The 15,634-nt window shown below is 39.7% G+C and overlaps 1 protein-coding gene and 1 long non-coding RNA gene across 7 annotated transcripts in view; one reads left to right on the top strand and one right to left on the bottom strand.

Moving 5' to 3' along the window:
* The window catches only part of LOC117955568 (mothers against decapentaplegic homolog 6-like), a 68,830-nt gene that overhangs the window by 50,052 nt on the left and 3,144 nt on the right, over nucleotides 1-15,634 (bottom strand). The gene's annotated exons all lie outside the window — the stretch shown is intronic.
* The window catches only part of LOC117955569, a 25,126-nt gene continuing 17,134 nt past the window's right edge, over nucleotides 7,643-15,634 (top strand). The window contains exon 1 of the long non-coding RNA XR_004659092.1: nucleotides 7,643-7,783. This is a non-coding gene — a long non-coding RNA (uncharacterized LOC117955569). The remainder of the gene's footprint in view (nucleotides 7,784-15,634) is intronic.

Below are 15,634 nucleotides of genomic sequence, written 5' to 3'. Positions count from 1 at the left end.
TATATATATACGAAAAAAATGTAAATGGATCATTTCCCCTAGAATCATCATAACCAGCAAAACAGAGCAAAAGCTGAACATGCAGAAAACAATCAGTTTTTAGAAATGCCTAATGATATGTTGTCTCTAGAAGTGTATTATTCAATACAATTTAGTTTTTGGTGAAGAAGGAAAAAAGAATCACAATACTCAATACTATCAAATTGTGATACTTCTACAATTGCAATACATATCCACGGGGCCCATGTATCGTGAAATAATCTTTTCGTACCAATGACTCACCTAAATATGTTCTGTTTATACGGTACCCCTGGCGGCGACTACACCATATCCCTTTCCACCAAAACAGAGCTACAGCAGAATGCAGAAAAAACATGTTATATGCTTCTTTACAATTAAAATAAATGTCAGACAGACTTGTGATGTGCATTATTCGCCACCAATGTATTGTGAAAGAATCAAAATGAAACCAAAGCATATTGTTCTGGCCATAGTGAAGAGTTCTGATCATGTTTTTGTCTTTCACGCACCAAAGTCAAACATTAAGCTCTGGGAAGGTGAATCGGAACAAAGGGCCTCCTCACCACAACCACTACTAAATGCACTGTTTAATTAGGTGTAGAGCAACAAATCCTCCCTATTCAGTGGCCAGACACTTGTGGTGCTGGAGTGGAGTGTATCGTCGGTGAAAGACTCCCGTCAATACACTGAGAAGAGTGTCCCCTCCCTCACAAAGACACACTGATTCACTAATGCACGTGTGTGTTAACAAGCCCATTGTCTGCTTCTCTAACTCATTGTCTCCTGAATGGGTGCTAATGGAGAGACAAAACACACACACACACACACACACAAACACAAACACACACACGCACACACCCACCCACAGAGGCCCTTCTGCAACACGCTGCTCTTTTTATAGAATGTGAACACTTATGTCTATAAGTTGAGGGCCGACATACCATGCTTCAGCTTGTCAGATAATATTATGCTTGGACTGAACACAACGGCAGACTTTGAAAATAGAACAAAACAGCCACTGGAAGAAAAATCAACTTTTACCATAAAATGAAAATATTATCTAAAACAATTCTGTGAAGGCAAATTTGCTATATATCAATAGCTTTGATATTAAGTAGAAAACAAAAATGACTGTCAAAATGCAAAAATGTAATATAGGCACAAATCCCGCAATTTTTCTGAAATTAACAGAATTTGCTTTCTTGAAATACTCTAATTTAAAAAATAAATTAAAAAAGCGGTTTGGTATTTAATTGAAATTAATAAGAATATCAAGTATGCACTTTTAGTTATGTCATGATGTTTAATGTTTGGATCACTGAAATAAGCCGAACTGAGATCATTTCAAAAACAAAGTTGGAAACAAAAAAATGGAATAATAAAATAATTGGTTACTAATTTAATTAAACCACACATGTGACTGTCTGATGTATCAAAGACAAAGTAACTCAAACCAGGGTTAAATATGGGTGGTGGGGCTCTAATCCTGAAGCACAAAACCAGCATATCCACCGAGACAAATCTTGTTTGATGGATCCCTGCTGCTAGATCCTACCGCAGCAGCCCGGTCTGGGAGGCCCGTTGGATAACAGACACTCGAGAAGGAAACACACTCAAATTGTATTAGAAACGGGACTCCTCAAATACAAAATTAATTCCCAGACAACACTGTAAAAGCAAATGACCTTAATCCAGCCGAGGCCTGTGCAATCTCTCGGAGGCAGTGAACAACTTTGTTAATCTAATTACAGTATTTATCTACGCACACAAAACCACAAACATATTTAGATGAATGCAGCTATTCTGATAAAATATAGAAATCATTTCATGACATTCTCCTTTTTACCCAAAACGCAGATAAACACACCCCAATTTTGTTAATAAATATCATTCAAATAAAAAAGGTAAAACTAACGTCTCTTTAAATTTTAAGTGCTTCATTATTTGGGTATTACTTAATTTTCTGCCAAGTTTGACAATAAAATGCATTAAATCAATACAAAACAAAACGAATTGTCCAACTTCCTTCTTCCTGCTAAAGCAGTACCGTCATATGTGTATGGGGATGGTTTGGGGGTGCAAAAGAGGGAAGTGAGGGTTAATAAAATAAAAAGGAAGTATTGCAACACTGGCGTCTCGGTGGGATTTAGCATGTCTGTAAAAAAGTGACAGAGAAAGAGACAGCGCTCAGTGTTCCCAAGTGCTCAAGTGTATCTAATTGTGTGAGTGCAATTATGAGCATCTGCTTTTTGTTATCTCTGGTGTAAGCGTTTGTTTGGGAGCGTACACGTGTGTGTGTGTGTGTTGCAGCTGAAAATGTGCTGGGCTCCGGGGGCAGAAGCTGGCCACTGCCTTAAAGCCAGCTCTGGGTCAGTCCAAACACTGGCAGCTATTCATGACTAAGATCAAGTTGATGGGAGATTCTGTCCCTCCTCTGCCCTCCATTTCCATATGAATGTGGAATATGCTAAAGAAAAAAAACAAGCATGATCCTTGTCCCAGGATCCTTGTTCCCTCTGCAGGGTGAGAAAACACGCATTCGCAGGGAGGACTCAACATCCTCTCACATGGCAAATAACAGAAACATTTGCATCATAGGCACATTTAGATAGAATAATAAAAAAAAACAATAACAAAACTGCTTTCACACACACACACACACACACAAACAAAACTCTTTCTCTCTATCTCCTCTCCACACACATTTAAACCCAGCCAAGGTCAACACTACTGTCAGCCTAGCAGCTTAGGAATCCAAACACAATTGCACACGCATATTTAGAAACACTTTATCATAGGGCACACACACATACACACAAGAGTAGCTCTGTGCAGGCTACATCCCAGCCACTACATAAAGGCTTTAGCTAGACAAAGGGTTGCCCCTGAAAGACAAACAGCAGGAAGCACAGAAACGGCAAAGAACGTGATGCACAGACGTATGCGTTGAGCAAAAACCCAGAAGCATAAAGGCATGTTGCAATAAAAAAAGACTAAAAATGAACACACAGATCTGCATACCCTGGACGTCGTGTATCCTCTCACTGCTACCTGGCAGACCCAGGCTGAAGATGGGCAGCATCAACACCGCGCCATCACGTGCTTATGCATGTGTTTGGGACAGACGTGGGCCTCCTAATACACACAGACCCACACAGACAATGTCACACGCTCCTATTGTTCCACTCCATCGTTTGGCCGGAGACAGACCACAGCCCTATAGCTGTTTAAAGGTGGGCTCAAACCCCGAGCGATGAGGCCATCTATTACCAGGAGGGACAAGGGGAGGGGAGACAGAGACCCCTAAATAGAGGCAAAGCTCAGTCAGCGCACACACACACACACACACACACACACACACACACACACACACACACACACACACACACTGACCATCATTTAAAATAGATCTAGGGATACAAAATATTTAATCGTGATTATTTTTGACTGATATTGCGATTGTGATATTATTCAAGACATTGAAGGGAATAATAACATTTTTTATTCATGATTCTAATTTTCATTGAGAAATATAAAAAATATAGGATCTGTAGGAATAGATGTTAGGCTGCGACGTCTCTGCAGCACCACAACACTGAATTCAGAATAGTTTCACACATATTTTGCCTTTAAAAAAATATTGCACCCACCCTGAAATTGGGATACTGCACTAGACCATATTGCAATTTCCATACGATTGCGAGTAATTGTGCAGCCCTGGATAAACCCCTTGAGAGCAATTGTTTCATTTTCAACACCAACTGACTCTAAAAATGAAAAAAATATACTAGTAAATACACAGTGCTGCTTTATATTGTGTTGAGGCCTGAAATAAGTTCATCCAATTGTTCACACAGTAAGAGATGTAGTATAGCACAGGGGACCTTTTCCATGATCAGAATGGGATGGACCCAACTTTTAAAGCTCTAAATGGAGGCGACCTCTAGCTCACCCATTATGTCCTGTAATCCTGTAGTGGCCCGGGTTCAAAGCCGAGCTGCGGCCCTTTGCTGCGGCCCTTTGCTGCATGTCAACCCCCATCTTTCTCCCCCTTTTATGTCTATCCACTGTCACTTTAATAAAAGGAAAAGCCCCAAAAAATTATCTTTAAAGAAAAAAAAATATCAGAAAGTGCATATGGAGAACCTGGTAATTAAACTAATATAGGACATTAAAACACTTATTTTGCATAAAAACATAATAATCTTGTGTTTTTATTGTTGTGCTCCGACGATCCAATTTATTGATGATAACTAGCCAGATCCTGAAATAAAGGTAATAAAATGAGTGAAAAAAGGTATCAAAATGAGTAAAAAAAAATTAAACAAACAACATACATATGTCATTCCTTTTTAGTTTAATTAGAGGAAAAAAAAATTCAGTTTATGTTGATTTAGGGTGTTTATTCTCTTTTTTTGGGCTAAAGAGTAAGTAGGACCTTATATATGATGTCAGGCTTTACGGCAATAATAAAAACTTCCTCCGAGATTTGTTTGTATCCAGTGTCGATGCAACCGTGCACTGATTAAAGTTTGAGTGATGGCAACGGGAATAAAACAATTGTGTTTCAGTCCATACTTATTGCCAGTAATGTGTATACAAAGTGACTATTTGTGCAAGCTTTGTAAAACTAAAATAACCCAAATGTGTTTTACTAATGTCGGGGGTAGCATGCATTGCTGGCCGCAGTGCAGGACTCCCAAACAAACTAGAACTCAAACAACATCGCAGAGTTGATTTGTTAGGACCCCAACCCCTTTCCAACCATTAGAACCAACCTGATGCTTTTTTTTTTTTAAAGATTATTTAGGGGCATTTTAGGCCTTTATTGTTATAGGACATGATAAAGACATTAAAGAGGAGAGAGAGGAGGAACAACATGCAGCAAAGGGCCGCAGGCAGATGTCAAACCTAAACTTTAAAGTTTTACTATGTTGTTGGAGTTTGTTCATTTATTTGCACTGTAATATTTTAATGTGAAAAACGTCTGCTGTATGATGCAGTTAAAAAAAAAAGAAATAGACTTCACTCTAAGAAATAAATCCGTGAAACAGAAAAACCTCTCGCAGCTCATTACCTGGACTTTGTCCAGTAATTTAAAACAGACATTTTGTTTGTAGCTACAGTAACAAAACTAATTGACTAAAAACTAACAGATTTTTTTCTCACAGACAAAACTGCTCAGTTCTTAAATTAATTCAAAGCTTATATAAATAAATATTATATACATACAACTGTGAATCAAGTTCTATGGACAATCTCTGTCAGACAACTGTTAATACACAGATATTTCTTAGAGTGTTGTGCTTTCTGTGATAGTACAGCAGTGATTTATTTTCCACGTGCAGACATCGGTCCGGTCTGGTTACCATCAGCCCAGCGCCAGCCACCTGTGCACAGGCTCTCCTGTATTTACGTTGTGATAATCACAAAGGAAGATCTCTACCCGATTGTATTAACAGTGAGCGCTCTTTGTAGATAAGACCTATCTTCAAAGAGCGCTCATATCCGACCGGTTAAAAAACAAAGTTACAAGAGACTCAAACTGATTGAAAAAACATGAAATGTTGGTACAAGATTTGAAATTATCATGTTAAAACAGACTCAAAAACAAAACCCAAAAACTCACACACACAAAAAAAAGAAGGACTTGATTTCTGTGGCAGCAGGGACATAAAAAGTAGACTTGATTCGATCCCAGTTTTTTTGGACAATGTCCTCCTAGGCTGTTGTGGTCTGGACTGAGTCATAGTGAGCGACCCTCTCCAGCAGCACGCCGGCCTTTGCCAGCTACACAAACAGTGAGAGGGAACATGACATCACCGCTCTATCATCCACTAGATACACTCGAGGCTCCGAGTTCAGCCGGTTCGAACACTCCATGCAGATGGAGGCTAATGTTAACTCACTGAAGCAAGGATGTCTCGCTTCAGTGCGGGTTGACCAATAATCGCAGGGTTCTCATCCCCCTGGTCAAAGTCTCCTTGAGCAAGACACTGAACCAAAAGTTGCTCAGGATAGGCATGCCTTGCATGTCAGCTCTGCCGATCAAATGATTATGGTGGGATTTTTGCAAGGATCTGTTCCAATTTTTTTTCTTTGGTCTGTAGTATAGGATTTTAATGCCGGGACGTCTATGCAGCACCACAATACTTCATTCAAAATGGTTTTGCTATTTGGATATTGCACTAGTCCAGCTTTTTTGATAAACAGATTTAAATAATTTCTTTATGAAAAAAGTAACAATTCTCTGATTCACGCTTGTTAAAAGTGAAAATGTTCTAGTTTCTTCTCTTCTCTGTGGCAGTAAACTGAATATCTTTGAGTTGTGGACAAAACAAGGGTCTTTGAGAAACAGTGTTCTACATTTTTCACCATTTCTGACATTTTATAGACCAAACAATTAATTGATGAATCAAGAAAACAATCAACTAGATTAATTGACAATAAAAACAATTGTTAGTTGAAGCCCTTATCTAGTCCATTCATCATGATCCTTCATCTTACAGCCACGTTTTTTAAAACTTTCCCCAAAGCGCTGGCCTGCTTAAAAGACATTGGAAGTCATTACAAAGGGATTGTGTTACAGCTTGGTCTGAAGTGGATTTTTTTTTCATCTTAAACTAAGCTGGTGACAGTTTCACTGCGTTGGATGTGGATGTTACATGGAATAGAGTCTCTGTGGGCCAGAAGCCTCTGCAAGCATTTGGAGGATGTTTCTTCCTGACCTGTAATAAGTATGACCAACCTCAGCAGGAGTACACAGAAACACAAATCTGTCTCTCCCCCTCTGGGCGGTCCAGGCAGGAGACAACAATTCCCAACAATCACCGCGTCTGCATTCAAACAGATTTCATTACACCCTTGCGACATCCAACCCTTCAACAGCTAACATGCGGAAGTGATTGAGGATTTGCATCTCCCATTTAATAAACAGAGCACAGCAAAGACGTTGACAGTTGTCAAAGAGCAAACAAGAGAATTGTTTCTTTTTTTTTCTTTTTTTAACGGGTGTGAAAATGCGGTGTCATTATGACAACATAAAACTGTCGTGACCCTGCATTGCATTTTTTCAATTTACCTAGAAGATGAACACAGCCATTTCTGACAAGAAAAATACAACCTTGTCTAACTGAAGAAGAGTGAAGGCCGGTAGAAAGAGGAGGAAGAAAAAAAAAAATTAAACAGTAGTCCACTATGCGGCTCACAATCTATTCATTGCTCCCGTTTAATTTCTTTTGGGTGCATAATCCTTTCAGTTTCAATAGCAAATTTAACAGTCCCCAAGGCCTAAGCACCAAACTGGTCAATACAAAACCAGACAACTAATTACTGAGCGCACCGCGATCTCCTGTACCCCTCCTCCCTTTCTCTCCAGCAGCTGTGGGATTCATGTACACAAGAGCAGCAGTCAGGCAGTATTAGGTTTCCACTTCCCAGATCTCCCTTAAAAGCCGGTCCCATAATGGCCCTTCAGTCACACAAACACACACAGGGTTTCATACCAAGAAAAGCACAAGTTGGACAACCAAATGTGAATATCTGGACACTCACTTGAGCCATACTGGAGATTCCGATTTTAGGAATCCTATTTTAGTGTCTACATTTGTTGCTCTAGAGACACACAATATGAGGAAAATATGTGAGTACTGTTGAATATGGCAATAACAATATCCCGTGCGATAACTAAACAGATATAAAGTGGACTCAGTTCTGCCGTTCTGCTGCTTTCAATAGTCTGCTAAAATTCAACAAATTGCTTGTTGGATTTCAAACAAATGAAAGGAAATAATTTCTAACATTCTTTTATTGAACAAACTGAACATAAAAGGAAGCACTAAAAAAAAGTACGACAGTTTGCAGTTTTCTACAGATTTCTTCTTTCAACTAACACAAAAAAAGGGTCTTTCATGATATGTTGCAGCCTTTTGTGATGTGTTTGTTGCAGCAGTTGATATCGCAATGACGATAAATATATATATATATATATATATATATATATACAGTATATATATATATGCAGCTCTATCTTGCTTCTTTTTCTTTTTAATGGAGAGATTTTTCTACATTTGCTACTAAAAGGTTAATTGCTTTGATTATATATTTTGTCCTAGTGGCTGAACAACCCTAAAGTAAATTGCATGTTTACTAAGAGAGCAGAACAAATGTGTCGCAGTTAAGCAGTAGCTCTAACAGCGTGTAATTACCATGTAATTGACGCCTTGTTTTCAAGTACTAAATTAGAGCACAACTTGACAGGCTGATGAGCTAATAAAACATGCTAAAAGATGACCTGGCTACATGAGAGCACTGAAGTGGGTAGGAGAGCTGAAACAAGTGGTTAATTGATCCATTAGTTGATCGACAGAAAATGAATCACCAACTATTTTGATAATCAATTAATCATGTAAGTCACTTTTTCTCCATCTCAACTAAGCCCTTCTAAGAGAGGAGAGATAGCGGGGTTGTATTGTGGCTAATTTAAACAGAAGTGGGTGCATATGGTGTGGGAACCCTCGGCTGACCCCATGACATATGGTGCTGCTGGTGTTTTTAGTGTAGATGAGAAATAACTTATCCACCACTTCCCATGAGTAAATACCCAGGCTGTGACAATGATAACATGGTCATGATAGCATGATTAGTGCTAACCCGGCCCCCATGTTGTGTTGTGTTGTGACTGCTATCCTATGCTTTACAGCCTGGCCTCTATAAACAGAAACACTCTCCGGGCTTTGATCATGGCCCAAGACACATAGAAACTCAGCCCCTAATTTGCTGATGGGTTTTTAAAAAAAGTCCCTGGCTTAAGATCACTTCCCCAGATAATGGGAAGAGTTGCCCCCCTCCCCACCTCCCTGTGACTTCAGTGGAGAGTCCTTTGTCTCATTCGTAATGTTTGCCCTAACCCTTTGTGTCTGCATTATTCAGCACCGCCAACCCTCCTCACAACAACGGCTTTGACCCGCTGACCCCGCTGCACCACACTGGACTGTCCTCAAAGAGGAAATCCTAAATGCATTGGAAGCCATTTCCCAGTGTGCGCCTGAGCTCTGTATGGGCACCCCTCCCCCCCGTGGACACCCCTGTCCTACGTCTGTGTGGCCACAAAGAGCCTGGGATGGTTAAAGAAGCAGAGCTGTTTAAAATGGTGTAGAAACACCGGCCTCTACACACACACACACACACACACACACACACACACACACAACACTGGCAAACAAGAAGGACGAGCTCCTGTCAGCTGAAAGACAAGCAGACAAATTGCTGATGATCTCTTGACCTGAGAAATAGGCAACTGTCCAAAATAAAAGCCTCTCGATTTGATGGAACACAAAATAAGATAATAACTGATGTGCAATAATGCAAGTAAATTGGATGCACCAAAGCAGAAACCAAGATCAGCACTTTTTCAGTTCATGGGTGTAAAGAGCATTAGCAAGTTAGCAGCCTTTCACTTATCATAGGGACACTTTAATGGCAGAGGAAAAGTTGGCTGAAAGGTGGTGGGGAACGGGATCCAAAATAAACAACCGCTTTCTTTCTTTCTTTCTTTCTTTCTTTCTTTCTTTCTTTTGTCCATCCTTTCTTTCTCTCTGCTTTGTGTCAGTATGGACAGCTGGATAAGAAATGGATTACTGGTAAAGGGACACACAGTCTCAATCACAGACATGACATCACCCCCTTTTTAACCAACCCATTGGGGGCCATTTGCCCTAGAATTCAATGCTGTGTATGTCAGTGTGCGTGTGGTTGTGTGTGTGTGTTTGTTGTGTGTATGCATATGTGTGTGTATGCATGCATGCAAGCAAGCTGTAACTTCATTGTCTTTGCAATATCTTTTTTGATGTTGCTTCAAATAGGTTCAAGGTTCAAAGACCAACATGTTATTCTAGTTTTCTCATTCATATGGCAATAATAGGTTCAATTTAAAATGTAGCCATGGGTATTCATTTATTACAGAAAACCAATAAACATCTGTGTCACTTGCACTAACAAGGCCCATGACTTGGCTCAAATCATTAATAATTAAAAAAAGAATTTGAGTTATGATGCATATCATCTGTCAACATTATCGTAGTGTTAAATGACATCTTGCATGCAGCTGTCCTCAATACTATTAATCTAAGTAAGTTGTGCTTATGATCCATAATGTCATCATCACTGTCTTTCATAAAGTTTAAGTTGTTTCCATGGAATACCTTAAAACAGGAGAGTGAAGAATTTATTATCAACCTAAAACTATGTATTTATTCATTTATTAATACAAAACTATTTATGAGGCAGTATCTATTTAAAGGAATGTAAAGATGTGTGTATTATATTATATTAATTTGTAACTGCGGCGAGCATTTTCCTTCTGCCGGAAGAGAAGAGCCTACCACTGCAATTACTCTGAGCAGCATGTCTGGGAATGAATTACATTGCACTATATTTGAATACATTAAAACTACTTGAACTAAATTTGTTGCTAGTCGCTAAATTCACTAAGAGGGTCTGAAAAATCGCTAGATCTAGCGAGAAAGTTGACAACATTGCGTGTGTTGAGGTGACAGTATTTGGTTTCTGTCTCTGCCACTGTGCGCGACTTGAACCGTTGTGTGCTGCATGTGTGTAAATATGACAGTTTGGCTATATCTTAGACTGAGTGGTGATTCACCAGTCATGGCTTATAAAGCTGATAATTGTCCGATTCTAGTCACCGACCAATCGATTGGTGCATCTCTAGCAAAGAAGTATAAATACCACTTAATGTCTGAATTCAAACTACGGAAGCTCAAATCTGGTGCCACATTAACCCAGAGGTGATTAACACAGAGGCTGCATGTCCATCAGATCAACTAAGAATCCTCTTAGTACAGAAGCTTCCATCAACATCACTGCTCAGGACCGGACGGTCTTGAAAACAGAAGCTTGTAAAAGTGTCAAGACATCAATAGAAGAGACTCAGAAGTTCCTTACCAGCATAGCACACAAGGAACGAGTAGGAATGCATCCCAGAGTTTGGTACCTGCTTCAAGACCAGAGAGATCTGACTTGACACAAAGTGAGCAATACTATTTCTTTCTTCATTCTTTCACGGTATTTTAGGGAAAACAATCCAGTCGAGACAACTCAAACAATTGACCCCAGAGAAGATACAGTGAGGAAAATAAGTATTTGAACACCCTGCTATTTTGCAAGTTCTCCCACTTAGAAATCATGAAAGGGTCTGAAATTGTCTTCGTAGGTGCATGTCCACTGTGTGAGACATAATCTAAAAAAAGAAATCCAGAAATCACAATGTATGATTTTTCAACTATTTATTTGTATGATACAGCTGCAAATAAGCATTTGAACACCTAAGAAAATCAATGATAATATTTGGTACAGTAGGCTTTGTTTGCAATTCAGGTCAAACGTTTGCTGTAGTTTTTCACAAGGTTTGCAAACACTGCAGAAAGGGATTTTGGCCCACTCCTCCACACAGATCTTCTCTAGCTCAGTCAGGTTTCTGGACTGTCGCTGAGAAACACAGAGTTTGAGCTCCCTTCAAAGATTCTCTATTGGGTTTAGGTCTGGAGACTGGCTAGGCCATGCCAGAACCTTGATATGCTTCTTACAGAGCCAATCCTTGGTTATCCTGGCTGTGTGCTTCGGGTCATTGTCATGTGGGAAGACCCAGCCTCGACCCATCTTCAATGCTCTAACTGAGGGAAGGAGGTTGTTCCCCAAAATCTCGCAATACATGGCCCCGGTCATACTCTCCTTAAAACAGTGCAGTCACCCTGTCCCATGTGCAGAAAAACACCCCAAAGCATGATGCTACCACCCCCATGCTTCACAGTAGGGATGGTGTTCTTGGGATGGTACTCATCATTCTTCTTCCTCCAAACACGGTTAGTGGAATTATGAACAAAAAGTTCTATTTTGGTCTCATCTGACCACATGACTTTCTCCCATGACTCCTCTGGATCATCCAAATGGTCATTGGCAAACTTAAGACGGGCCCTGACATGTGCTTGTTTAAGCAGGGGAACGTTCCGTGCCATGCATGATTTCAAACCATGACTTCTTAGTATATTACCAAAAGTAACCTTGGAAACGGTGGTCCCAGCTCTTGTCAGGTCATTGACCAGCTCCTACCGTGTAGTTCTGGGCTGATTTCTCACCTTTCTTAGGATCATTGAGACCCCACAAGGTGAGATCTTGCATGGAGCCCCAGTCCAAGGGAGATTGACAGTACTAACAGAAACATGATGATGTGATCTTTGATCAACTGATCTGCGGCCTTACACAGGGCTACTGTCAACAATCTGAATCAGAGCTTTAAGCTGAATGAACCCTAGCCTGCAACGGCACATCATGTTACTACGACACTTATGCTTCTCGTTTGCCATCCAAACTCGGGCTGGACCTCCTGCTTAACGGTCTGGACGGTCATGTTGGGAACACCCAGGTAGGTAATTTGGTCATAAACAACCGTGTTCTCGCCATTCCTTAAATTTGTCTGACAATTTCGTCATCAGTCCTTACCGCAAAGTTCCCAAATCTCGTTGTTTCTCCAGTTAGACATTTGTGTTGCCATCTTTGTGTAAATCCCCCTTATTCTTCACACTTGGATGTTTGTTTTCCTCCGGTTTTGCATGAGCCAATTAACACGCAATCAACATGGTCACCCACTTGCTATTAATTCTCACTTTGCGCTCAATTGGACATTATATGGACTTCGTAACAGGGAGCTGGCAGGGTAAAGCCTGTTTGTTGTCCGATCCAACTTATTTGGACATTTGCGTTTGGTAATGCCAGGTAATGTCAGTGATTACAGGTTTGCACTGAGTAATGATAAAGCCAGATCACTAAAAGGAGACAAGGGTGCTGGGACAAGATGCAGTCAGCCAGGCTCCTGTTGTCTTGGCCTCCAGGGTTGTGAACTCCTTGAACTGCATGAACAGCTGCATTGTTGGAGCAGTTTTTCTCATAACTATTCACATAATATTCCTTCCTGGAACAGCATGGATTCACAGTCACACACTGTGCCCACATTAGTCAGCATAACTTTACAAGAGGCATCTTCGTCCAGGCTCAAAAGTGTAACTTGTGTCTGTCTGTGAGGTAGATAAAATTCAATAGTGGACCTGAAGGTCTGAGGTTTGTTCATTTAAAATATTCCCTTTTCAAGAGGTAAGAAATGGGATTTTCTGCCTAAATACTTCTGTGTGCGACAAAAAGGGTTGTGGACAGAACAGGAGATGGAAACAGGGTTGTCATTCATTGTGTTTAACTGCTCTTTAGTAATTCAATCACTACCGAGTAAGGAAATACTGAGATTATTGGGACTGTCATAAAAACATCTTAACCTTATCTTACTCACATTAAGGTTGTAACAGGAGTACGCACAACTCGATTTACAGAGATGGATTACTCTTCCATGTTGAACATGACTCTCAGCATGCACCATGTAGCCTGGTTTCTTTCAGTGTGCTGGTTTGGCACACGTACTGTACCTAAAAAGTTACAGAATTATTGCCTTGACAAAAGAGTCACCAGGCATGGAAAAAAGCAAAGTGCTTTTTGGGGCATCGGCAAATGGATTCCAAGTGCCGGTTACAGATTCTTTGTCAAGGTGAAGAAATCTAAACAGATTAAGAAAAAAATGCTTAAATTTTACTTTTACATTCATATTTGCTTTCCTGTAGTTTTTTAAGGTCCTTAGGATTATCCAAAAACTCATGTGGAGTAGGGATTTGCACTATTAATATGCTCCCTTCAGGACTTAACACTTTCTTTGGAAGGAATACTAAAATGTAAATCCTGCATTTCTTCTCTTGGTTGAGTGGTAGAAAAGGAAACCACCTCCTTTTTCCTTAAGAAATCCGATCCTGACTACTTTCAGAGTTTCTGTTTTCATCCTGAATGGCACCTCAGTCATTCACATGGCAGCAGCAGGCCAACAACTAATAAATCACTGCTACTAAGTGAGCTTTTCCTTTCAATGCTTGCAAACAGCAACCGGGCTAATTTATAACCAGAAGAGGCATGCAGGAGATGCTAAAATTGGCTGTAGAGGTCAGACAGGTTATTTTGCGACACATCTTTATCTGGCATAAAGGAGAAAAAACAACTAGGGAAATACCTTGTAGATTAAAAAAAATCTAGCCGGAACTATACCATACCAAACTGACTTCATAGTCCCACACAAAACACGGCAGTCCTTTTTTTAAGCACCTGTACTATGAATTTAGAAACATTTTAACTCACCTAAAATGTTTGGCTCACAAATTACTTTACCATTTAACGATTGTGCTTTCTTATAAAAAAAATACCAGATGAATATCACTCCAACTAAAATATGTAAACAAAATACAAAAAATTATGGTGTCAAAAAACCTACAAAAATACTTGACACAAAAAACAGATGTGTTCCTGAGTTCATTTTTGGATTGTTAGACTTGCTCAAGTGTTGTGCCTGAGTGGAAAGGTTTGAAACTTTTCATCATCAACAAAGTAATCCACACGTCTCTTCTATTTCCCAGTGCTGAGCAGGCAACTCATGCTTGTAAATTTTGTCATGTTATAGAGCTAAGCCACCATAACTTTTTGACGGTAACTCGGGTGTCTTTATTCTGCAGGTATGCAATGTGCTGCATTATTAGATTGTGACCTACATGCCCAAAATAGAAAACTAGATTCTGCAGCAGGTTGTGTGTATTTATAAAAGGAGTGGTAGTTCTCAAGCATGCTTAGTCAGTTAAAAAAGACATTATGCTGCACAGAGAGCAGACTAACAATACATTCATACAGGCACAACTAAATTCAGCAATTCTTGCTTAAAATATCACTTTTCACAGGAGAAATAAGCCCATTAATGCCTGTCGAGACACATCATTCGCATGTTACTAAGATGTCTAATGAAGGAAGGGAGCAAGGGCGGCACCAAGTGACTTGGTCAGAGAGACGAGTTCGGATTTTCTTCAAAGAGACAAGGGAGTGGAGTCAAAACCCCAAACTGCCAGTGAGCCATCAAGGTGAGACACATAAATCACAGCTCTCAAGTTCAACAGCTTCCTAAAAGGAGTTCACTCACTCACTCACTTACTCAACTCACTTTCACAGACTCGCACACATTTTCTTCTAGTTTGCAAATACATAAAACGGATATAGAAGAAAGAAGACTATTTACAGTTTCTCAGAGTCAATGCCGCTAACTTGTAAAGAACTTAGGCAACATTATTAATTCTATATTATTTATATTCTGATTAAATCAATGGGAATGTTCCTTATAATAATTTCTCATAAAGTATACCAAAAATGTTTAAAATAGAAACAAAAGTGTAGCTTTAACGGCTGTATGCGAGTCCAGTGCTCAAGAGGGATCCCTTACATTTATCACATAATGAAGCCATTCAGTCGGCCTGCAGTAATGCAATAGTTTGCACTGTCATCAACATCTACCATGACCTGTTTCTATGGAGATGAACCAATGCTAATAATCTACAACAAGCCACCTTTCAGCAACACTATTCAGAAAATCTGGATTCATGAAGCAATGCATCCTGGCCTGATTAAATCAGGAATCCTAAGTTTTGGTCTGATGAAAAAAAAGATTTATATATATATATATATATATATA

This window comes from Etheostoma cragini, chromosome 13 (assembly GCF_013103735.1).
Source record: "Etheostoma cragini isolate CJK2018 chromosome 13, CSU_Ecrag_1.0, whole genome shotgun sequence".
NCBI classification, from domain to species: Eukaryota; Metazoa; Chordata; class Actinopteri; order Perciformes; family Percidae; genus Etheostoma; species Etheostoma cragini.
This window is presented reverse-complemented; position numbering and strand designations above follow the sequence as displayed.